The sequence below is a fragment of the Lissotriton helveticus genome, chromosome 3_1 (genome assembly GCF_964261635.1).
Source record: "Lissotriton helveticus chromosome 3_1, aLisHel1.1, whole genome shotgun sequence".
Lineage (NCBI taxonomy): Eukaryota > Metazoa > Chordata > Amphibia > Caudata > Salamandridae > Lissotriton > Lissotriton helveticus.
Genome location: NC_136061.1, coordinates 366,769,576 through 366,796,411, shown reverse-complemented (window position 1 = coordinate 366,796,411; position 26,836 = coordinate 366,769,576). Strand labels below are relative to the sequence as shown.

General features: G+C 47.7%; 1 protein-coding gene across 1 annotated transcript in view; it reads right to left on the bottom strand.

The window, feature by feature from the left end:
- The window catches only part of SEZ6 (seizure related 6 homolog), a 1,048,734-nt gene that overhangs the window by 37,353 nt on the left and 984,545 nt on the right, over window positions 1-26,836 (bottom strand). The gene's annotated exons all lie outside the window — the stretch shown is intronic.

Sequence of the window (26,836 nt, the reverse complement as noted above, 5' to 3'; positions counted from 1 at the left end):
ATCGGCCGAAAACCGCCCCCCGCAAAGAGCTCGGCGGCACCTCCAAACCCCCCACAGGGGGGAGGGGGCCCGGCCGAGCACTTTGCCAGGGCCGGTTTTGGTTCCCAGTCTGGCCCTGATAGGCAATCGTTCCGGGCAGAAAGGGCCTGCAATATGGTGGCGGTGCCTTGCAGGCACCTCCATCCATATTAAGATGGTGGCGGTGTGATGCCTTTCCATGGCGAGACTCCGCCATGGAAAGGCATGCGGTGTTTCCTTTGGGGGCCCGTTGTGGGCCCACAGAGTGGTGGGGAATGGGGAGCTGCACTTGAGAGGTACCCATGGTACCCCCCAACATTGGTATGCACAAGGTGGCAGGCACCGCACGGTGCCTGTCACGTTGTGCATGACAATGCACAACATGCATTTATTGCATTGTTGCGGGTGCTGCCTACAGCACCGTCCGCCACAATGTAATATATGCAGGATGCCACTGCCACAGTGGCAGTGGCATCCTAATTGCCAGTGCGGGACCGCCGCACCACTGGCAGCTTGTCCAGCACCGCTAGATTGGCTGGTGGACTGAAGCTTCGCCCGCCATCCTAATAGACCCCATAGTCTATAGAATGTGCACACATGAGGAAAAATATTCTCCTCTTTGTTCTTTAAATGTGTGTACCAATGGTCCTTAACCAGGCTGTATTAAATTTGTAGAGCCTCCTCTAAAGCAAGTGTCGACACGTTTCAGCCTGGGAATTTCAGCCTCTTCAGGACAGGAGAAATACAGAGTACTTAGCGTCCGGGTGGAGGGACTAATTGTCCGAAAAAGACGGCTCCTCTGTCAGTTACAAATTCCAACAAGTGAGGAAAACCAATCCCAAAATCAATTCCGATGGATCCAGACCTAATTAAATGCTCGGCCCATCAGGGGCGGGAAACCCGAATCTCCAGGACTGCATTACTCCAATGGGCAGACAGATAAAATGAATCTGTTCCTGAATCGAGCTTCACCACCTTCAAAAGCGGGAAACCGTGCTCTGCTTGGATGGAAACCTCAACGGGCCGTGGGTCAAAGACAACCTGATGCCATCAGTGATGTCACTGACCATGCCATGAGTGGTGTAATATGTGAGGTCATAAGCAATGTATTGCGGGGGCACAAGTTATAGTTAGCTCAGCTAACTATACTGCCGAATTTCGCTGGTTTTGTATGAGTGAAACCTGAGCCTAACTATAACACCCCTGTAACCATTAGTTTTTTCAGTGAGTTTATCTATCTAACTATCTATCTATATCTATATATATTTATTATATATATATATATATAGTATATATCTATATCTATATCTATATACATATACATATATATATATATATATATATATATATATATATATATATATATATATATACTGAAAAAAACATAGGTTTTAGGGGCGTTATAGTTAGTTGGGCATTTCACTCGTACAAAACCATAGAAATTATCCCGTTATAGTTAGTTAAGCTAACTATAACTTGCGCGTCCGCAATGCACTGCTGATGACATCACATATTACATCACTCATGACATGGTCAGTGACATCACTCATGACATCACTGATGACATCTCAAATGACATCACTGATGACATCACTGATGACATCATCCAGTGAATGTGTGTTTTTCTGAAAAATAAATATGTTTTATATATGTATATCTCATGGTCGATGGAAGACTAAATGGGTATATAAGTGTCTAAATGGATGATTTGTTTTGTAAAATTGATTGTTTGACTGATTAAGTGTATCTCAGTGAATACATGGGTTAGTGAGTAATGTTTAAATATGTAAATATCTGTATCAGTCTCTCACTTTGTGTATGAGGTATAAGTGGCTGCATGAGTTGGTGAGTAGCTACATGAGTATCTATATGGGTTATTAGTTGGTTTTGTGAGTATCAGTATGAGTGTCTGAGTGTCTGTATGGTTCGGTGGAGGGTATTACTTAGTGCATAGATGCATGAATGAGTGACTCACTGTTTGTACGTGTTGAAGACAGCATCTATGCAGGACTGTATGGGTAGATGAGTGTGTGTACGGGTGTGTTAGTGACTGAATGACTGTCTCAATAGTGCCTTTATGAGTAACTACATATGTTTTTAATTAGTATATGTGAGTATTGGTGTATGTGAGAGTGAGAGATTGGAAGAGTTCCAGTATAAATAAGTATGTGTTTCTATAAGTGATTGTTTAAGAGAGTAAGTATAAGTAAGTTTCTGTAGAAGTAAGTAAGTGTGGTGGTGTGTGTATAACTGTATTCACTGAAAAAAACATAGGTTATAGACCATATATAGTTAGGAATTAGCATTTACAAAACCTTGAAAATTCACTGAAAAAAACCATAGGTTATAGACCATATATAGTTAGGAATTAGCATTTACAAAACCTTGAAAATTCACTGAAAAAACCATAGGTTATAGACCATATATCGTTAGGAATTAGCATTTAAAAAACCTTATTTTACCCACACAAAACCATTGAAATTCCATATATAGTTAGTTCCACTAACTATATATCGCGCACCCGCAATCCACTGCTGATGATGTCACATATTACATCATTCATGACATGGTCAGTGACATCACTGATGACATCACTGATGACATCTCAAATGACATCACTGATGACATGACTGATAACAACATCCAGTGATTTTTTGTTTCTGTAAAGTTTAAATATGTCTTACATATTGAAGAATGAGTGGATGTGTAAGTGTCTGGACGAAGGATTTAGTAGGTGCATGACTGACTGTATGACTGAGTGATTAAATGTGTCTCACTGAGTGCATGGGTTAGTGACTAAACTGTCTTAATTTGTGCATCATTATGTCTGTTGTTCTATAAACTGCTGCATGTGTTGATCAGTAGCTATATGAGTAACTATATGGGTTATTGATTGATTGCCCAAGTATTTGTATGGGAGACTGAGTGTGTGTGTGGCTGGCTGGGAGGTGTATGACTCTGTGCAGATCAATGTGTACTTGTATCAATGATTGTATAAGAAGGTAAGTATGTGTTAGTATATGTTTGAAAATGTAAGGTGCTCTATGTTTAACTGTATAGACAAGAAAATGGAAGTGTCATTGATTCTTTACAGGACTGACTAGGTGTGTGAGTAACTCCATGGATGAGTGGCAGACTGTGAGTGTCTGTATAGGTGTATGAGTGCATATGATAGTGTTGTAAAGATGAGTGATTGTATGTATGAATGATTGTATGGGTGAATGAGTGAAGGTGTGTGTAGACGTAGGAATCAGTGAGTGCGTATGTAGTAACTAGTATTGGTGTGTCAATGGTTTCAAAAATTATACTCTGTATTTAACACTGGGTGAAACAGAGGTTATATTAAAATGTGAGGAGATGCATTGTATTGTCACATGAATGATATCATCAGTGATGTGGTCATTGATGTCAAATGAGATGTCATCAGTGATGTCATCAGTGATGTCATTTGAGATGTCATCAGTGATGTCATCAGTGATGTCACTGACCATGTCATGAATGATGTAATATGTGACATCATCAGCAGTGGATTGCGGGTGCGCGATATATAGTTAGTGCAACTAACTATATATGGAATTTCAATGGTTTTGTGTGGGTAAAATAAGGTTTTTTAAATGCTAATTCCTAACGATATATGGTCTATAACCTATGGTTTTTTCAGTGAATTTTCAAGGTTTTGTAAATGCTAATTCCTAACTATATATGGTCTATAACCTATGGTTTTTTCAGTGAATTTTCAAGGTTTTGTAAATGCTAATTCCTAACTATATATGGTCTATAACCTATGGTTTTTTCAGTGAATTTCAATGGTTTTTTAATAGCAAATATCATAAGCAGTCGAATGTCAAGTACATGGTAAGTAAAAACATTTTCGTGTTTATGCACACTGATCTGCTTTGAATGCTGCCCCCCCCCCTCATTTCTATTAGGAGTACTCTCTCTTTGCAGATAGTGAAAGGTAGTTAACGCAGGCCTTTGCCCCCGTTGTAATACGTCGTGCCTGCTTCTCTCTCCATTTGATTGATTGTTATCCAAGCATTTACTGTTTTAGAATTGGTTCTCTTTGGTTCATTCTCTATTTACAAACAAACACAGAGTCGCAATACTCTGTTTAGTCTTTGCAGATAACGAAAAATCGTGTAAAAAAACAAAAGGAATCGAGCAAAATCAGTAGGCCACTAATGGGATCTCTTTTTGACCTCGCTAAAATAGAAACATTAAGAACAACCCCTCATGACAAATACGAAACTAGTGAGATGAACTGAACTCCACACCATGATGGCTGCAATACAGCTCGGCTCCGCCACCCACCCCACCCAAAATAACGATAAAGAGCGGCTGCCATGATTGCTCGCGGAATGGCCACGACGGAGCTACGAAATGGTGGTGCTCTCATGCTAACGCCAGCTTCAGTCTGAAACATCCAGAAACACTGTAGACTACCGATTCGATCAGTTCCGGTAGCGCCCCAATGTAACCCGGTAGAGAAGAACTAGCCCTCCCCTCTTTGACTGATGGTTCTTGTTGCCTGTCCCTTCTGTTGTCATTTAACAGAACTATGTAGCCTGCTGAAAGGGGTTGTGTTCCGACCGCTGGTTGGTGGAGACATTTTGACTATATTCTGGACCTGCGTTGTCGCGTAATGCGTCATATGACGCGCCGCGTTAGCGCATCCGGAAGTCATCCGGGGCGCGACGCGCAGCGCGTAACGTAAGCATAACAGGTCATGTGACTTGTTAATAAAACTTTTCATTGGTTCATTTTACTTTTCTTATTCTAATGATGAAAGGCTTGGTCATATGACCTAAAAATTACGCTTTTTATTACTTCCGAACATTATTTTTTCTTAAATATATGTTATAATGTTCCAGGCTAATGTACTTTCCCGGAAAATTTACAACTGTCCTGCAAGTAAAATATATTCTTTTTTCGAGAAAAAGGGCGTTTCTTCGTCCCATGACGGAGCCGTTGAGCAAAAGAGGGTCGACCTGCTGTCTTAGTCGCCGATACGCCTGAATATGAGATTCTTATCGATCACTTTATGTTGCAGGAATAGAAAACACAACAGCCCTTGACCATTTATCTTTACTGCGTTCCTGCGTATTATACCTTTTACCCTTCATGTAATTGGTCTGCTTTATTTCACTTGCCTTTTAATGATTCTAAAACAGTGACTATTATTAAAAACTTTACCAATGTATATACTACTACCATGTTTTCTTTTAAAAACCTTTATTGTGAAAATTTCATTATACAAATACGAGCCTATAACCACGTGGGCCGGCCATGGAGCAAACTGTAATCGTATATGATGAGTAGACATTTACACTGTAGAGGAACGTAACGGGCGGGCCATTAGGTTGCAAGAACTAAGGTGTCTAACAGTTGCGGAATCGGTGGACGTACATTTTATAATTAAAATACGACAGGGCCAGTTACAATAAAATTATCTAGATATACATTTGCGGGCAAGTACCATGCGTGACGTTAATTCGAACTTTCAATAGTACAGTAATCAATAACACATCAGAACTTAATATCAATAGGGATGTCGAAATACTCAATCAATTCTCGTCCCCGCCCGCCATGTGCTTCAAAACTGCATACGTATCTCGTGATTTCAAGGTTCTGCAACCAGTACACAACAAGGAGTTACGAGTCCCATTTATTCCGGCGCCATTTTGGGCGAGGACGGGCAGGTCGAGGATATAGTCAAAATGTCTCTACCAACCATCGACTATGATGATGTTCATATGCTGTATTTATAGAGTAACACTCATCTGTCCACATGAAATTAATTTGCCACAATCTAAACATGTCATTTTAATCTTTCCAAAGTTCTTCTAAATATTTGGGACCGTTTCCCTTGCCTCTGATGCTGTCAGTGCCACTTCTTTGATGAATGTACTGGCAGGTCGGGGGTTCTCCTCCAAATCTCTCTTTTATGCAGCACTATAATTAATTGGTGCCACCTCTCCATATGACGATGCATGGTATAGTTACCATAACTATATTTTTTTCCGGTTCCTCTGGAGAGTACATCGTGGCAGATGAAGCGTATAACGTACCGGGCATTTACCTTTTTTTGCATGTAGAGGAAAGGAAAAAAAATCGAGCGTCCGAGTTCTAAGGTGTCCCAGGGCCATTTTAGTGGACCAGGCCCAAATCCAAAGAACAGGCCGCCATTTTGAGAGTCCTGTTGCAGCCGCCTGTCGCTGTAGCATCAAGAGCGGCCAAAACTCAGCTGAATGGCAACTGAAACGGTAAAGGGGCGTCCCACTATAGCAGACGAGCCTCCACCTAGGAAGGCCCGTTCACGCCGCCTCCCCCCCCCCCTTCGGGCACCCCACGCCGTTATTCGGAGCAGTATTGTAGGATGGCCACACCAGTGCAGCAACTTGCTAGACACCACCTCGGTGGTAACCGAATCTCAGCGCCTTGTGGTGTCTTCTATTCAGAAAACATTGTTGTGCTGCCTTCGACCTATTCGCCGCAAGTGCGCACGCAACTCAGCTGCATAGCTTGCTAGACACCACCTCGGTGCTAACCGAATCTCAGCGCCTTGTGGTGTCTTCTATTCCAAAAATATTGTTGCGCTGCCTTTGGCCCCATTCGCACATCGGTCCGCTACTGCCGCCATCTCACAGGCCAACGGGGCGCCCCACGCCGACTTTCAGCATTGTAGGATGGCCACACCAGTGCACCTTACTAGACACCACCTCGGTGCCATCCGGATCTTGGCATCTCAGCGCCTTGTGGTGTCTTCTATTCAGAAAATATTGTTGCGCTGCCTTTGGCCCCATTCGCACATCGGTCCGCTACTGACGCCATCTCACAGGCTAATGGGGCGCCCCACGCCGAGTTTCAGCATTGTAGGATGGCCACACCAGTACAGCAACTTGCTAGACATCACCTCGGTGCCATCCGGATCTTGGCATCTCAGCGCCTTGTGGTGTCTTCTATTCCGAAAATATTGTTGCGCTGCCTTTGGCCCCATTCGCACATCGGTCCGCTACTGACGCCATCTCACAGGCCAACGGGGCGCCCCACGCCGACTTTCAACATTGTAGGATGGCCACACCAGTGCGGCAACTTACTAGACACCACCTCGGTGCCATCCGGATCTTGGCGCGTTGTGCTGCCTTCGGCCTATTCGCACATCGGTCCGCTACTGACGCAAACTCACAGGCCAACGGGGCGCCCCACGCCGACTTTCAGCATTGTAGGATGGCCACACCAGTGCTGCAACTTGCTGGACACCACCTCGGTGCCATCCGGATCTTGGCGCGTTGTGTTGCCTTCGGCCTATTCGCACATCGGTCCGCTACTGACGCCGCCTCACGTGCCAATGTATTTTCTCCGCATTTTATACCCTATGCCGCATAACAGGTCATGTGACTTGTTTATAAAACTTTTCATTGGTTCATTTTACTTTTGGTTTCCTAATGATGGAAGGCTTGATCATATGACCTAAAAATAACACTTTTCATTGGATGAAAACTTTTTTTTTCCCAAACGATGAAAGCCCCACCTTGTTTCTGGATGTTTCACACTGAAGCTGGCGTCACCATGAAAGCACCACCATCTCGTGGCTCCGTCGTGGTCATTCCGCAAGCAATCATGGCAGCCGCTCCCCACCAGAAGCCTGCAGGAGTCGGGGGCCCCCAAAACTTTTGTTGAATCCTCAAGGCGGAGGGGACGCTTTCGAGAATGGGGTCCAAGACCTAGCAGACAAGCGTCCGATTTCCAAGGTGTCCCAGGGCCATTTCAGTGGACCAGGCCCAAAAAGAAAAGAGCCTGCCGCCATTTTGAGAGTCCTGTGGCAGCCGCCTATCGCTGCACCGCAAGAGTTTTTTTTTTTTTTTTTTAAACATATTTTTATTGCAGAGTTAGAAACCACAGGATACAAACAATCAACCAGTGTCCCCGCGACACCCCACTGTCCAATAATAAATCCAAACTGTACACAGCCATTCAGCCCGCATCCCGGAGGCCGGGCGGCATGTTGATCCAAGCAATAGGAGAAAATCACAGTGCAAGTCCCACAGGGACCATGGTCGAAAAGCCATCGTACGTATCTGCTTTTTACCCCCCCCCCCCACAACAAAATCTCCGTCAGCCATCCCAAAACTAATGCAGTAACATCCCGCGCTTCGGGGCCCCCCCTAAGCGCCCCCGCCCCAACTCGCCTGGCCGCTCCCCCAGCCCTCCCCCACTGCCACAGCACGCAACCTCCCTAATAGAGCCTAGACACCCAGGCTAGCCACCCCCTAATGGCTTCCGTCCCACCCCAAGTCCCATAAACCAGTCCCCCCCAAGGCCCCCCCCCCCCTGGCAACTGCTAGGAGTACCCCTCGCCCTGTCGAGTCGGATGGATCTACCACAGCGCGGAAATTAGCTCTTCTGTGTGCGCCCCGTGGTGTCCACCGGCTCAGTTCTCTCCATCCCCGTCATCCACCATAGAGTCACGCAAGGCCTGCACCACCTGCTCCCATGCACGCGCCGCGTCCAGAACCCTCTCATTCCCCAACTTAACAGCCTGTTTCATCCGGAGCACACTCTCGCAAGCAGACCACCGCAGCAATTCATTCCTCCACCTACGCAGCGAGGGCCCCTCCCTGGACTTCCAATGCCACGATATCTCCCTCTGCGCCAGTATCAGACCCAGGTCAATAAATTTGCTCGTCACCTTGGTGCGTTTGGTGTGCGGGAACCAGAGCAACAGGCACGCCGCCATATCAAAGTCCACCTCCCTGGCAGACACTTCATTCAGGAGTTCCCCTACCTCTGCCCAGTAGGTCCCCAATTGCGGGCACCCCCAAAACAAATGATCCATGTCCGCACCCAAAGACGAACACCGTGGGCATCGGGCATCCGGCACCCGGAAGTACCGCTGTAATTTCTCCGGGGTTAAATAGGCCCTATGAAGCACATAGAAATGCACTTGTTGAAAGCGCGCATTCCTCGTGCCCTTCCACGTACGCCGCAGGATGTGTCCCCACGCCGTATCCGGTATGGGGCGGCCCACACTCTCCTCCCATTTAGACTTGAGCCCCAGGAGCGGCTCCAGACCCTCATGCAGCATCCTATTATGGAGGCACGTCACAGCCTTAACCGTACCAGCTGCCATCACCACATATTGGCACGCCATAGTCGTCGTTGGTTCTACGAGCCCCCCTTTCCAGTGCTTCTGTACGGCAGCCACCACTGCCGCGTGTAGGAGGAACCCCCCGTCAGGCAGCCCAAACTGGTCCCGGAGCACCTCAAACGGTGCCAACGCCCCATCTATGTACAGGTCGCCCACCACCTGCAATCCCATCTCTTCCCAAGCCAGCAACGGGGACCAATCACCCCCGTGCGGCAAGGCCGTCAGCATGCCGATCGGAATCTCCGGCGCATAAGGCCGCGAAGCCCTCGCTCTCCGAAGGCTCCTCTGCCAACACAAACGGAGCGTCCTTTCCTCCACGGTGAGGGCCCGCAACTCAAGCCTCTGCTGCATGATAATATAGGACAACACATGGCGTTGCATCCCCCGATCCCGGTCCTCCTCCGGACCCCTGAACACCCTAGCCACGTTCTGTGTTAGAACCTGCAGCTGTGCCGCTAGGTAATACAGCTCAAAGTCAGGCACAGCCATACCCCCTTCCATCTTCGGGCGGAGGAGCGTGGTCAGGGCCACTCTACGGCGGCCATGCCCCCACAGAAAGCCAATAATCATCGACCTCAGGTCTCTGAAGACCCCTTGGGGAATCCATATGGGCAGCGTCCGGAAATAATAGAGAAAGCGGGGGAGTGCCACCATCTTCAGAAGGGCAATCCTGCCTAGAACCGTCAGCGGGAGGGTCGACCAGAAAGACAAGCTGCCCCGCAGTGCCCGGACACAACGACCAATGTTGCCCTCCAATAGGTCTGCGGTAGCGTGGTAAATGCGAACACCCAGATAGGTGAAACAAGATGGTTCCCACACCACGTCCAAGTCTCCGTCAGGAGCAGGTGAACCCGCTCGCAGCGGGAACACACAAGTCTTCGCCCAATTGACCTTAAGGCCCGACAGCCGGCCGAACTCCGACAGCAGCTCCATAGCACCGGCCAACGCCCGGGAGGTGTCAGCCAGGTACAGGAGCAAGTCATCCGCATAAAGCGATATATAATGCCACTGCTCGCCCCTGGCTATCCCCAAGTACACGACACCCGACCTCGCATGGACCGCTAAAGGTTCCATTGCCAGAGCAAACAACAGGGGAGACAGAGAGCACCCCTGCCGCGTGCCCCTGCCCACCGGGTACGCCGCAGACACCAGGCCGCCCAAACGTACTCTCGCCGTCGCCGATGCATACAAGACCCTTGTCCACCTGCGGAACCCCTCGCCCATACCAAACCTCTCCAAAACTCCGTCCAGGAACGGCCATTCCAAACTATCAAAGGCCTTCTCGATGTCTACAGATAGGACCGCAGGGGCACCCTCCCCGTCCAAGATGGCGTCCATTATCCCCACCAGTCGGCGAACATTCAGCGCCGTGCTCCTCGTGGGTATGAACCCGGCCTGGTCCCTATGTACCAGGCCCGTCATATACGGGGCCAGCCTGGTGGCCAGTATCCGGCTCAGAATCTTATAATCCACCGTCAGCATGGACAGCGGGCGGTAAGACCGCACGTCCGCTGCGTCCCGGCCTGGCTTCAGGAGCGGCACAATCAAGGCCTCCCGCATGGATCCGGGCAGCGCCCCAGCCTCGAATGCTTCAGCATACACCGTCAGCAATCTGGGTGTCAAAATATCCGCATACTGCTGATAAAATTCAATCGGTAATCCATCCACCCCGGGCGTTTTGTTGCGGGCCATATGCTTTATGGCCGCCCGTATTTCCGTGAGCGTTACCGGGCCGCCCAGTTCCTTCGAGTCCTCCTCAGCAAGGACCGGAAGCTGCCTCTCCCCCAAGTATTCCACAATGTCCTGGACCCCCACCTCCAGCTGACTCTGGTACAGTTCCTCATAGTACCCCCTAAAGCACTCCAATATCGCTGCCTGGTTGTACACCATCTCCCCCTGCACAGTGCGAATGCCGAGGATCGGGGAGCCCCTAAGTTCCGGGTTGGCCAGTCTGGCCAAGAGGGTACCCACCTTGTCCCTTTCCGCATGCGCCCTGACGATATACTGCTTATAGTCATAGCATCGCAAACGTTCCGTCTCAGTGGCAACCACCTCCTTCGCTTCTAATAGCTGGGCTTGTAAGTCCGGTCTAGCCGGCCTGCGGCGCTCCAGGTCCCTCAACCTATCTTCCGCTGTCACGAGGTCATTCAACACAGCCGTGCGAGCATTCGAGAACCTGCCCAGACACACTCCCCTCGCCACCACTTTCATTGCATCCCATTCAATGGACCTACTCGTGGCCGTGCCCGCATTCATTCCGAAATAGCTATCAATGCCTTGCCGAACCACGTCTTGGAAGACAGGATCCTCAAGTGTCTCCGGCCGAAGCCGCCACGTTGGTATAACTGAGCGCTCCCTCTGCCACTGAATGTGCACCAATAGGGGATTATGATCTGAGATAGTCCTAGCTAAGTACTCCGCATGGGAGACCAACGGAGCTAGGGATCCACCACAGAGCACCGAATCAATCCTGACATGCAGGTCATGAAGCGCAGAGTAAAAGGAGTAATCCCTGGTCTCCCTGTGCCGCTCCCTCCAGACATCCAGCAGCCCCCACCTATCCTGCCAGTCCTTCCTGTGCGCGGTCAGCCTGCGCACCGGGGAGTCCACCAGAGGGGGATGGGACCTATCCAGAGCCACATCAGTAATCGAGTTAAAGTCCCCCCCTAGCACTATCGGGCCCGCCAGGAAGGAGGCTAACGCCCCTGAGAGGCTATCAAGATATCGAGCTTGATCAGTGTTTGGCGCATACACACAGCAGAAAACCACATCCCGGCCATATAACCTCCCCTCCACCGCCACAAACCGGCCATCCGGATCCACTACTTGATTCAGCAATTGAAAGGGTACCCCCGCCCTCACCCAGATCAGCACCCCCCTGGCATACGCTGAGTAGGTGGTGCCAAACACCTGGCCCCGCCATCTTTTCTGCAAGGCAGTACATTCCTTCTTAGTGAGATGAGTCTCCTGAAGCATAGCAATCTGAACCCCCCTGCGCACAAGATATGCATGGACCTTATGACGTTTCACCATAGTTCGCAGCCCCCGGACATTCCACGTTAGGCATTTCAGATTAGGTAATGTCCCCATTCCAACTTCGTACAGTCCAAATCAAATAACGAATGTTCATAACCCCCCCAGTGCAGTTGCCCCCCCCCAAACACACCCAAAACAGAAAAACTTCCCAAACCCCGCTCCCCAGGACAGAGCACACGAACCCAATGTCCGCCCCCATCCAAACCTTGAAACAACTTCTCACACTCATAACCCTGTGGTCTCCACCACAGGCGGCCTTAAGGGCCCAAGGGGGGTGAATCACCGCCGACCTCAGCGAGCGGAGCCCACGCCCCGCGCCTCCATCCCTCTTGAAGCACAGATCCCCCCCTCCCGGCGTCCCGGCCCCCTATCAACAGGATACCACCCCACCATGAAGTCCCGATCTAGCTCAATCCAACCCAATGTCAGCCGCAAAAGATACCATCCGAGGTCTGTGGGGTCACCTCCGGCCCCTTCGAACTGTCCGCTTCTGAAAGTTCCTCTCCCGACCTGCCGCCTTCTCCTCCCGAGTCAGTGTCCGCACGTTCACTGTTCTGTTGCGACCCTGTAATGGCCGCCGTCGCTGCGAGTGCATCCCTCTTTTCCGCCGCCATTTGGGCCTCCCGCCTCTCCCGTTGGCGCCTGTTGCGGGATCGGATGCGTTGCGATTGTCTCACCCGGGGCTGCTTGGGCTCATCTCGCCTGCTTTTATGCGATCTGTCCGTACCCGCCCTGTACAACTCCAGCCATTGCCAAACCTCGTCCGGAGTCTGAAAAAAGTGCGTAGACCCATCCAACATGATCCGCAACTTAGCTGGGTAGAGCAAGGAGTACTGAATGCTTTCCTCCCTGAGCTCCTTTTTCACTGCCAGGAACGACGCCCGGTTTTTCTGGACCATTTGGGTGTAGTCCGGGAAGATCGTAACCCTACTATTCTCCACGTCATAGGGGCCCGACATCCTGGCCCGCTGGATGAGAAGATCCCGGTCTTTGTAGTGGAGGAGTCTCACCACCATCGGGCGGGGGGGGCGACCAAGCCCCGGTGGGCGAGCAGGTACCCGGTGGGCCCTCTCTAGCGTAAAGAAAGGAGTGAGCCCCTCCGGCGCCACCACAGTGCGGAACCAGTTCTCCATATAGGCCACTGCATCCTCCCCCTCAATCCATTCCGGAAGGCCGACGACCCGCACGTTGTTCCGCCTATTGCGGCCTTCTGCATCCTCCGCCCTCCGTTCCAACGCGTCCAACCGGGCCAACATATCAGTGATCTTATGTTCCGCGGCCACCACCGACGGTTTCAGGTCCAGCAATAGTTGGTCATGGTCCTTAACTTTGTCCGCTAGCTTCGCGTGATCTGCGCGCAGCAGCCCCAGGCCCACGGCCACTTGGGCGATGTCTTGGTGCAACACGTCCTTAGTCGAGGCGATCGCATCAAGTATGGCATCTAGTCGCTGGTTCAGCCGTTGGTCTCGATCGAGCTCCGAGGAGGGACTCCCGCCCAGCTGGGTGGAAGTTGCCGAGTCCCCCTCAGTGCATCCCGCGGCCATCGACCCACTCGTCGCCGCCATTCCAGGGTGCTGCGTCACAAGTCCAGGAGCTCGGTTACCGTCAGCGCCCGTGGGCAGCACCGGTCGCCGGCAGTGCAATGTCTCCACCGACACTCACAGGCACAAGAGCCACGGCCTGCGACGCCCACTCCACTCGGCCGCCCCCACGGGAGCCTGAGGGGAAGAGGAGAAGTCCCAAGACGGTATCCAGCTAGGGTCCCCAAGCTCCGGACGAGCCAAGGCAGCGCACCGCGGCCTCAGATCACAGTCCCGCCGACCCTAGCGCCCCAGTCAGCGGATTGCAGGGTCTCTCGCCAGGATCCCTCGCCAGTCGGCGACAACTCGGCTCAGGGCTGAAGTTCGGGGCCTTCCGACCTCCCCGCCGCCATTTTCTTCGCACCCTCGGCAACACCTCAGCCGCTGCTTCGGCACGGTCTCCTCGGGGGCGGCAGTCCCCCAGCAGTTCATCAAGTGCACCCAGCTGTCCCCTCACACTTCAGAGGGCAGGAGAGTCGTCTCCGGGCCGCCTAGGGTTCCGAAAACAGGAGAATTAGCGGGATCCTGCGCGGAGCTACGAGCTCACGCCGCCATCCCGATCGGCGTCCAAGCCACGCCCCCTGCACCGCAAGAGTTGGCGCAACTCAGCTGAATTGCGGCTTTTGACACAGTGGACCAAAAGCGGACGGAATGGCAACTGAAACGGTAAAGGGGCGCCCCACTACAACAGACGAGACTCCACCTGGAGAGGCCCGTTCACGCTGCCTCCCCCCCCCCCGGGGCGCCCCACGCCGTTATTCGGAGCAGCATTGTAGGATACCAAAACCAGTGCGGCAACTTACTGGACATCACCTTGGTGCCATCGTTCTGCTGCCTTGGAACTATTCGCACAACAGTTTGCTACTGATGACCCACCCCCTGCGACGCCCCACGCCGGATGCCGAAATCAGTGCGGCACCCAGGCAACATCACCTGGGTGCCGTCCAGAAATCTGGACGTTGTGCTGCGTTGGGACTATTCGCACAGCCGACCGCTACTTCGTTGTTTTTCCCTAAAAATGTTTATATGTTTTTACTGTTTTTGTTTTGTTGTATATATTTATAAGTTATTAAAGTTTTATAATCTTACTACTTTGTTGGAGTGCTATATATTTTTAATGTGACACATAATTGTAAAAACTTTGATGTACAAAGAGTCATCCCTGGAATCTTCCGCTTCAGGCTCGGTCCCCTCCCCAATCACAATACAGGATGGTTTTCAGATAGTAGGAACGCGTGTGCTGTGACGGATCTCATCGAGTGTGGGCCTTGATCTACTATAACTCCTTTGAAGAGGGGTGATTCTTTACAGCTGGGGCCATAAACTACATCTGCAGGGCTAGCTGATAGCCTAGGACCGGCCTGGACAATCGGACACAGAGGAAAAGGAGTGTCAGAGGGTGCGGTAGTGAATAGGGCGAAAGGGAGGTGTCGGGCGGGCACAGGGTGTGATTCTCAGGGAAGAGCAGCGCAGATGGGGGGAGGTTTATTACCCATGCATAAGACAGAGAACGAGGGTGACCAGTGCCTGGGGGAGATGCTTGCGAGGGTGGGGAGCCATGCTAAGGATCGACAGCGTGCAGAGAGTGGGTCTGGTCAAGGCATCTAAAATGACTGCCGTGCACGACAAAAGTGTGGCATTTGAAAAAAGGCAAGATGGCGCAGACAATGTTTTTCAACACTTCCTGATTTCCTTCGAATCGAACGTTAACAGACGTTGGGGCATATTACCAAAGTTAAGCGATATTTATCCCTAACGATGCTTAGCAACGAATTTTTTACCGCTAAGCATCGTCAGAAATTATCGCAGATAAACCTTGCTATTATCAAGGTTTATCGCAAATGCCATAAAAAACGACCGCAATGCATTAATATCGCTGAAAACTCAGCGATATTCATGCATTACCGAGCTAATGCTCTTAGCCATGTTATCCACCTCCCATTGGATAACATGGCTAAGAACTGCTCAGGGCAGGTGGTAGCTTTTGGAGATATTCGCGCTTAGCGCGAATATCTCCAAAAGTTGGTAATAGGAGATAGCGATGTTAGCGACTGTTTCCAGTCGCTAACATCTTGGCATGCCCACTTTGCATGTCATTAGTGATAAATATCACTGACATGCAAAGTGGGGCCCAAGATGGTCGCTATCTCCTACTAGCGGTCGCTAACTGGTGTTAGCAACAGCTAGGTAATACAGAGATAATTTTATCTCCGCGAAGCGGAGCGCTGTTACAGATATATATCTTTTTTTGAACGTTAATTTCTCAAAATCCACTGAAGCACATATATTGAGACCTAGCAAAGGCACATCGAGCTACCAGTCCCTACAATTTTGCCAAGTTTCGTGCAAATCCATTCAGCCGTTCGATTATTATTATTATTTTTTTTTTTGCCCCGCGGGGCCCTTTTAAAACCTCCACATCAAACCTAGGGGGTCAGGGAGGATCTACTATGCCCCCTTATGGTCATTTGCCCCTTCGCTTTGGCCTCCTCTTGTCTCTCGATCCTACCGAGAGACAAGATGGCGGCCGCTACGGACTGTTTGGAATGTTTACAGACGCCGGAGAACCAATCAGCTTCGCAAAGCTCCGTTACGCGAAAAGTATGCGAAGTGGAGCGCTGTTACAGATATATATCTTTTTTTGAACGTTAATTTCTCAAAATCCACTGGAGCACATATATTGAGACCTAGCAAAGGCACATCGGGCTACCAGTCCCTACAATTTTGCCAAGTTTCGTGCAAATCCATTCAGCCGTTCGATTATTATTATTATTTTTTTTTTTGCCCCGCGGGGCCCTTTTAAAACCTCCACATCAAACCTAGAGGGTCAGGGAGGATCTACTATGCCCCCTTATGGTCATTTGCCCCTTCGCTTTGGCCTCCTCTTGTCTCTCGATCCTACCGAGAGACAAGATGGCGGCCGCTACGGACTGTTTGGAATGTTTACAGACGCCGGAGAACCAATCAGCTTCGCTTCACAAAGCTCCGTAACGCGTAAAGTCCGCGAACCGGAGCGCTGCCTGGTCCGCTGTTACAGATATATATCTTTTTTTGAACGTTAATTTCTCAAAATCCACTGGAGCACATATATTGAGACCTAGCAAAGGCACATCGGGCTACCAGTCCCTACAATTTTGCCAAGTTTCGTGCAAATCCATTCAGCCGTTCGGGCTAAAAGTGAGGCCAACCGCCCTATGGAAAACTCAATGTTAAAAACACGTTTTGGGACCCCCCTTTTTTCTCGGCCCCCCCTTGACGAACCCCCCCCCAAATTTTCAGGGGCTGCTCAGAAACAAAATGTTCCATTTTCCTGAAAATTTCAGCCAATTCCGTCCACAAACGCCAAAGTTATTAGACATAGAATTTTCCAAAATCCCATAGAGAAAAAATCCTAACTATATATACCTACTGGCGACCGCCAGTAGGTAATATGTAACTAAATGGATGTACAGTTAAAACACCTACATACACTAGGGAACACTATGCGTTGGGGTACCCCTGTTATTAGCATGACCTCCTTTGTAAGCCACTACTATATAATAGGGCAGGGCAGTAAAACTACCTCTTAAAACGCGCAACAGGGCGCATTTACACACTGGTGAAGGGAGGGGGGCAGAGCTGACATGTACAAAGACGCCCTGTGGCCGTTTTAATTTGGTGGATAAAGTCCCCTTGAATCCTGAGTGTCCCTTGGGTACAATTAGCCCACTAGGTATCTCCAGTTAGCACCACAGAGCTGTGTTGCAGAGAGGTGTAAAAAGGGGCATGGCCTGGACCACCTCTCTACAATGCAGCGCAGTGGCGCTTACTGGAAGCACCTGGTGGGCTAGTTGGCCCTCAGGGGCCCTCTGTATTGAAGGGGAATTATTTCCCCCAACTTAAAATGTGCCACAGGGCGTGTTTACACATGTCACCTCAGGCCCTCTCCTCTCCCTTCACCACTATGTAAATGCAACCTGTGGCCGTTTTAATTTGGGAGATTAAGTCCCCTTGAATCCTGAAGGTTCCTAGGGTCCAACTAGCCCACTAGGTACCTCCAGTAAGCGCCTCAGAGCTGCGTTGCAGATAGGTGTAAAAAGGGGTACAGCCTGGACGCATCACAGTGGTGCTTACTAGAAACACCTGGTGGGCTAGTTAGCCCCCATGGGCCCGCAGGATTGAAGGGGAATTATTTCCCCAACTTAAAACGTGTCACAGGGGGTGTTTACACACGTCACCTCAGGTCCTGTCCCCTCCCTTCCCCACTGTGTAAATACGCCCTGTGTCCGTTTTAAGTTGGGAGATTAAGTCCCTGTGAATCCTGAAGGTCCCTAGGGTCAAAGTAGCCCACTAGGTACCTCCAGTAAGCGCCGTTTCAGAGAGGTGTAAAAAGGAGTACGGCCTGGACCACCTCTCTGCAACGCAGAACAATGGCGCTTATTGGAAACTTCTGGTGGGCTTGTTGGCCCCAAGGGGCTTTCAGGGTTGAAGGAGAATTGTTTCCTCAACTTAAAACACGCCACAGGGCTTGTTTGCACACGTCACCTCAGGCCCCGTCCCCTCCTTCGCCTCTATGTAAACACGCCCTGTGTCTGTTTTAAGTTGGGAGATTAAGTCCCCTGTATTGCGGGGGCACAAGTTATAGTTAGCTCAGCTAACTATACTGCTGAATTTCGCTGGTTTTGCATGAGTGAAACCTGAGCCTAACTATAACACCCCTGTAACCTTTAGTTTTTTTCAGTGAGTATATCTATCTATCTATCTATCTATCTATCTATCTATCTATCTATCTATCTATCTATCTATCTATCTCTCTCTCTATATATATATATATATATACATACATATATATATATTTATTATATATATATATATATAGTATATATCTATATATATTCACTGAAAAAAACATAGGTTTCAGGGGCGTTATAGTTAGTTGGGCATTTCACTTGTACAAAACCATAGAAATTCTCCCGTTATAGTTAGTTTAGCTAACTATAACTTGCGCGCCCGCAATGCACTGCTGATGACATCACATATTACATCACTCATGACATGGTCAGTGACATCACTCATTACATCACTGATTATCTGTCTATATGTACACACACACACACACACACACACATACAGATAATACAACATAATTAAAAAATATTTATTTTACATTAAATTAATTTATAAGTATTACATTTATATGAAAACATCTATATATATTTGTAGTAAACAAAACTATTTATTAAATGTAATATACTCCAAATGAAATATTTTTCTTAATTATGTTAGACTATATATATATTATATATAGTCTACATACACAATGAAAATATAAAAATAAATAGGATAACATATATTAATGTACAGATATATACAATAAATAAAATATGAAATATTGAAAATTCCTAAAAATACATCTACAAAAAATACTATTAACATTAAAGTAAAAACAAATAATATTAACTATATAACAAAAGAATGCTATAAACTCTGGCCATGTAGGTAGGAGTCCTAACTTTACTACTACTAAACTGAGAAAAATCCTAATTTTAAGACTTTCGGTATTCACCGAAGGCATTTAGGAGTCCTAAAGTTAGGAGTCCTAACTTTACTACTACTAAACTGAGAAAAATCCTAATTTTAAGACTTTCCGTATTCACAGAAGGCATTTAGGAGTCCTAAAGTTAGGACTCCTAACTTCTGTGAATACCGAAATGAGTAAGTGCCTTCTGTGAATACCAAAATGAGTAAGTGCCTTCTGTGAATATCAAAATGAGTAAGTGCCTTCTTTGAATACCCAAATGGTAGTAAGTTTAGGATTTTGTCTTAAGTTAGTTCGGTGAATCGGGCCCTCTAACTTCTAAACCATACTGGACCAGTGAAACCGACTGGAGCATCCTCAACGGTGCATCATAAGATTGACACTCTGCGACCTTCTAAAGTGGTTGTCAGAGTTTGAATCATCTGTGGATCGCTGACCGTGCATAGCGCTAACACGGAGGTTGCGACCAAGAAGGACTACCATTCCCAGCATGCCGGAAGGCACGTTACGTACGTGGCGCATGTCACGCAATTCCCGGAAATAAAGTCTTTGCCGAGGACGCTGGCGTTGCCGATAATTCTTGCCAGATACTGCGAGGGTTGGTATTCCTGACTTGCGGTAAGCCCCTTTGTATGTACTCTTCCGAACCCTTTGTACCCCGCTCTGGGTTGGGTACAGGAATCTCAGGGTTCAGTATTGGAAAGCGCTACTTGCGTGTTTGACATAACGAATACTCTCTCGGGTGAGCGAGCATTATTTCCCTGTTGGACGAGACAGGCATTCCGCCGTTTCATTGCGGGGAAAAAACAAAGACCTGGCAAAGGCTGCCTAGTTGGAAGAGACTATTGTACAAGGTCTCCTGCAAGGCAGACATTACCTTTGAGATTGTTAAAGGGACAGTTTGGGCTCAGACTGTTCATTGGCTTACCTACTTTGTACCCGGATTACTGAGTGGTCTAGAGGTTGCTAGACGCCCGTGGAATCCATGAACTATTCAGTTTCAGCAGACTACGTTAAGGGAGTATTAACCTTGCCTGCTGTTCATATATGATTTCTCTCCACAACGTTTTTCTATCTTTTACCCAAGCACAGGAGAGACGAATAAGGGGTATCATATCAGAGGGATTTGTCTGACCGCTGAAGTGAAAACATTCATTGTTTGGTATCTTATAGGATTGCCTGTAGAATGACATGGCCAGCACAAAGATGAGAGTTTCATTGTATGTCTTTTGTTTCCCTTTACAGGTGGTTAAACCCTTGGTATCACCCAAATCTCTTCTCCTAATTTTAAGACCGCTGTATTTTCCTTTACAGGTAGGGATGAGGATATAAAGTATATTACGTTATAAGGAAAGATCGTGGGTAGTTCTGCTCTGGGGTCAAGGGGGTGTATTTTAAATATCTGTTATTGTCGTTTCAGATCTCTCTCCCCGCTGTCTCCTTCCTTTCCTTCCCTCGCTGGACTACCCTAGCAATCTGTGTTGTAACTTCAGACTCTGGGGAAGTTGTGTGGGGGAAGCCATAGGTAATTCAGCACAGTCCCGAATAGACCAGAAGAAGAAGCCTGACAGTGGTTTTTACTTCAGCCCTGAAGACTTTCCTATTCTATTAAGGATGCTGCCCAATTATTTACTAATTTTGCTGCCCATTTAGATGTAAAATATTTTCTGATTTGTATATATTCTGTAGGACTTTGCATCTGAAAGCCTTCTTGGCATTTATTCCGTATTGCTCAGTTTGGATTTTTGTGATAAAACATTTTAACTTTTCATTAATCTAGAACTCATTTATAGAGTGGGATATTTTATTTAGTGAATTATGGGGCATATTACCAACAAGTAGCGATATTTATCACTAAATAGGCTTAGCGATGATTTTTTTATCGCTGAGCATCGCCGGAATTTATCGCTGAGATAACGTGCTATTAGCAACGTTTATCTCCAAAGCGATAAATTTTCCGGCGATAGCGGCAAAATGCGTGAATATCGCTCAGAATACAGCGATATTCATGCATTAGCGACAAAATGCTCTTAGCCATGTTATCCACCTCCCATTGGATAATATGGCGAAGAACTGGTCTGGGCAGGTGTTAGTATTTGGAGATATTTGCGCTTAGCGCGAATATTTCCATCGCTACGCCTGCCTTGCTAATAGGCGATAGCGATGTTAGCGACTATTTTCAGTCGCTAACAGTTTGGGTATGCCCACTTTGCATGTCATTAGCGATAAATATCGCTAACATGCAAAGCGGGCCCCAAACCGCTCGCTATCACCTAAAAGCTGTCGTTAACTGCTGTTAGCGACAGCTTGCTAATAGGGCGATAGAATTATCGCCGCTTAGCGTCCGAAAACGGCCGCTAAAGCGGCGAAAATTCCCTATCGCCACCCTTGATAATATGCCCCTATATTTCTCTGCTGATTTGATGTTCAGGGCGCTGCCTTAATGCTAGGACACATTGCCTCATGAAATTGAGAGTTAAAACAGTCTCCGATCCAGAATACTGTGCGAGAGTCGATTGAGCCAAATTTTGGGGTGTTCTAAATTTTGCTCCCACAACGGCTCCCACCACCATCACAGAACGCATGGGACACTTCCCCACATTGCACCTTGTCGGTGGCAGAGGCTTTAGTTTTTACACCTTACAAATTATCTAACACCTCCTCTCGAGCTCTGAGCATGTTCCAACATGCGGCCACCACAAGAGGGAACCCTTGCTACAAGAAAGAAACCACTCCAGTATACTACGAATTTTGCTAAATGAAAAGCAATAGCAGCCTTCTGTTTAACTCATTCACTTCCTCGGTTTCAGTTCATCTCCGTCGGCATTGTTCCTTCTAATGCGTGCTTCACCCCCGTCTTTAGTGCTGCCTCGTCAAGTTTCTTTTTAGTAAGGTACAATTACTTCTCTGCACACTCCATTTAGCATTGTGTTTTATCTGCCTCCCTCTCTTTCCTTCCCGGGCATTTCTTTCATCTTGACGCTGCCCCCTTTACATTTCTATCACACGTTTTTTCCCTTCCCTCGGTGTTTCATCCTGCTTCTTTCAACTCACACACACAAGGTCTTTTGTCTCTCAGTGTAACTTCGGCTTTTCTCTTCTTGTTATGTACATAGCTCCACCCTTACCATATTCTTTCTCTGGGTATTGGGTAATTATTGGTCGGACCCAGACAGAGCTGAAAGTTCAAGAAATGCACTCAGAAATGCACACACTGAGGAGGCGGAATGAGGCAATCAGAGCAGGCAGGCCAGACATTATTGACGGGCTCGGTTAAAAAACGAATGCGGGCCACACTTCTTCCATATTTGCAGGTGGGATCTGATTGAAATGATAAACAAATGACGCCAGGGAAAGAGAAACGGTAGGCCTATTTTTTTGTGCCGCATTTGGCAATATCTAGTGGCGCTTCGGTGTTAGCTGCTCATTATTAATATATAATAACAAGAGTGGAGGAGTGGAGTAGAATGGAGTAGTGTCTCGTACAGTGAAGTGACATAGAATAGAGTAAAGTGGTGTAGGAGGAATTGTGTAGATTGAAGTAGAGTGTCGTAGAGTTGACTGGAGCAGAGTGGAGTAGAGTGGCAAAGTGGCATAGAGAGGAGCAGAGTGTCATAGAGTGGAATGTCATAAAGTGTGGGGGAGAGGCATGGAATGGCGAACAGAGGAGGGGTGTGAAGTAGAGTGAAGACAAGTGTACAGTTGAGTGGAAAAGAGTGTCGTACAGTGGAGTGGCATAGAGTGGAGAAGAGTGTTGTACAGTGGAGTGGCATAGAGTGGAGAAGAGTGTCCTACAGTGGAGTGGCATAGAGTGGAGAAGAGAGTCGTACAGTGGAGTGGCATTGCGTGGAGAAGAGTGTCGTACAGTGGGGTGGCATAGAGTGGAGAAGAGTGTCGTACAGTGGAATGGCTTAGAGTAGAGAAGAGTGTCGTACAGTGGAGTGTGCTTAGAGTGGAGAAGAGTGTCGTACAGTGGGGTGGCATAGAGTGGAGAAGAGTGTCGTACAGTGGAGTGGCTTAGAGTAGAGAAGAGTGTCGTACAGTGTAGTGGCTTAGAGTGAAAAAGAGTGTTGTAGAGTGGAGTGGCATAGAGTGAAGTTGAATGTTGTACAGTGGAGTGGCATAAAGTGGAGAAGAGTGTCGTACAGTGGAGTGTCATAGAGTGGAGAAGAGAGTCATACAGTGGAGTGGTATAGAGTGGAGAAGAGTGTTGTACAGTGGAGTGGCAGAGTGGAGAAGAGTGTCGTTCAGTAGAGTGGCATAGAGTGGAGAAGAGTGTTGTACAGTGTAGTGGCATAGAGTGGAGTAGAATGCTGTACAGTGGAGTGGCAGCATCCCTTAGTCTCTATTTGCCTATTTTTTAATCAAGCTTCCCCCCCGCCTGCATGCCTATGGTGGCCTGGGGAACTCAGCGCGGATGTGCGTTGTTACAACGCATGCTTTTACTACGCATGCCTTTACAACGCAGGATTTACAACGCAAGTCGTTACAACGACTTGCGTTGGGGGGTGCTGGATAGTTGATAGTTTAATTTACTATTCCAACTCCAGTCCCCGTGGATAGTACGGAAGGTGTTGGTTAGTAAATTAAACTATTACCTATCCTAGAGCGCCCCCCAGTGCAATTCATTGTAATGACTTGCATTGTAAATCTTGTGTTGTAAAGGCACTGCGTGGTAAAAGTTGCGTCGTAAAGGATGTTTCCCACTCAGCGTCCCACCTGTGCCTAAGGACTCGGTCAAAAATTTTGGAGTCAGGTGGGACAAAGACCTGGTCCTTTTGGCTCAAGTCTGGCAAGTCTCGGTTGTCTGTTTCGGAAAGATGTGAGCCATCAGAAAATTTCTGGACTTTCTCCCGGGAGAAAGCCGGAGAACCATGGTCCATGCCCTTGTGACCTCTCACCTCGACTATGCTAAGAGCCTCTACCTGGGCTTACCTAGGTTTCTGATCAAAAGGCTGCACATGGTGCAGAACGCTGCAGCTAGACATATCCGCAAGGTCCCACTACGCCATCACATCTCCCCCGCACCTCAAACAACTCCATTGGCTTCCAGTTGCCTGGAGGATTGAATACAAGACCCTGATGATTGTGTTTTGTGCCTACCAGGGCAGGGGCCCCGGCTACCTGAGGAAGAGACTTTGCCCCTACCGCCAAGGGCGGTCCTTAAGATCCAAACTCCGACACTTCCTTACTGTCCCCTGCTTCTCCAAAGCAGGGCAGGGGGAAGGTCTTTCTCGGTGGGGACTGCCAAACTTTGAAATGACTTGCCTCCCCACTTATGCATGCTGAACCTGTCTCTTTAAGCAAAGGGATTAGCTGCCCGGTTCTTCTACTCTGCTGTCTGCCACACTAGCGCCGAGACATCTTGCCCGAGGTAGCTGTGTGCTCTATAAATGCCCTTTATTATTATTTCTGCTTCTTTCACTTCCTTTCTTTTCACTAATATTTTCTCTTCCCTTATTTTCTTCCTCCTGACTCTTCTTCGTTTTCTCTTTCTTTCATTCTTTCCTTCCTTCTTGCTTTCTATGTTTTTCTTTATTGTTCATTCTTCCTTTCTTTCTTCATTCCTCTGGTTCTCACTCCAGGCCTTCTTTATATCTCATCCTTGCTTCCTCCTAACCTCTATTCCCATAGCCCTTCCTTCCCTTCCGCCCTCCGTCTTTCTTCAATCCATTCTTTCATTCTCTCTGTTTTACCCTGGTCTTTCTTTCTTACTCCCCTTTCTTTTCCTCCTTTCTTTAATGGAGTTTAGCAGCAACCCTCAGGGACTTCAGCCATACATATTTCTTGTAGCGATTTATGAAGTCTGCCTAAACTTTGAAATATGTATTATTGCCAATGTTCCTAATAAGGGCTTTAATTAATATGTTAAAAATAACTCTGATTTTGTTGCATGTGAGTGCATAATGGAAAAAGGGAGGTGGGGCCAAGGGAATATTCAGGGAAGATAGAAAGAACTCTAGTGCCGGCCTTGCTGATAATCCTCAAACCATTCTTGCCACCAGGAAATGTTATCCTTAATCTTCAATTATTAAGGAAAGCTCTGATTCTGGACATTAATCAATGGACATTAGAGATTTAGTCAGGTAAGGGAAGTAGTTCCATACTTGTATGGCAAAGAAACAACAAGCCCTTCTGAGATACTCCCCTCACAAAGTTGATTCATCAACAGTCCTAAAGGGACATTACTGGTCCTAGGGGCTCTAGATCAAGTGGCAAAGCATTTAAAGCTGCAGCAGTGAGGTGGGAAAAGGCCGGACCAGCTACCCATGCACTACTGATTGCAGGGTATATGACGTATGGCTGAGGTGCAGAGCACAGCATTAACGAATGGTAACAACAAGCGAACAATTTTATAACAAATAGGACTGGCCACTGCAGTTAATGGTATTATAGCATCCTTACAGGCTGCCAACGTAGGGCCAGAAGGCAGTGGGATATCGTGGAGCGCTTGTTGATACAGTTTTTCCTTACAGGCTGTCAATGCGCGGTCAGAAGACTGTGGGATATTGTGTGGTGCTTGTTGATACCATTTTTCGTTTCAGGCCACCGATGTAGGGCCAGAAGGCGGTGGGATATCGTGGATAGCTTGTTGATACAGTTTTTTCATACAGGGTGCCAATGTAGAGCCAGACGGCTGAAGGATATCGTGGATCGCTTGTTGATACAGTTTTTCCTTACAGGGCACCAATGTAGGGTCAGAAGGCGGTGGGATATTGTGGAGCGCTTGTTGATACAGGTTTTCCTTACAGGGCGCCAATGTAGGGACAGAAGGCTGTAGGATATTGTTGCGTGCTTGTTGATACAGTTTTTCCTTATAGGGCGCCAATGTAGGGCCAGAAGGTGGTGGGATATCGTGTAGCGCTTGTTGATACAGGTGTTCCTTAAAGTGTAGTGTAGTTCCTATATTCCCAATATGCTCTGCGCATTGGAATAATATATCCTATAGATGTGACGTAGGACTTAGGTCGACTAGGTCTCTATCGAATATATTAGACTTAATTGTGAGTGTCAGCTAGCTCAGAGGTCACTAGAAACTTTCTCGAATAAACAAGAAGGGATTCGTTTCTGACAACCGCATAAACATGACAACTTTGTTTCCCACAGAATAAACTGATCTTCAGAGTCGTGGAAACAATAGATAGAAATTTTACTCAGTCAATCGTGCATGCTTCGTTTCACCAGAGGTGTCGAGAAAATAGATAGACGGGCGTTTTCAAAAAAAGGATTTATTGAACAGTCTTCTTTCTCAAGCATAAGAAATGAACTGCTACAATCGTAAAACTGGTTGCAAAATATAATTCATACAGTAGAAAGAGTAGAATAAAATAATACTGTAAGAGCATTGTATGGTTCCTAAACCATAAATAAATACATAGATAAATAACAGTGGCTAAAAAGTACTCAACTGGTGCTTCTAAAATATGCCTACCCCGATGTACCTAACTAAGCTTAGTACGAGGGAAGAAGTAAGTGAGGTGTAGAATAAATATAGTATTCTTTTGCCAAGAATCTGTCCAAGATTTCTCTTAGGGT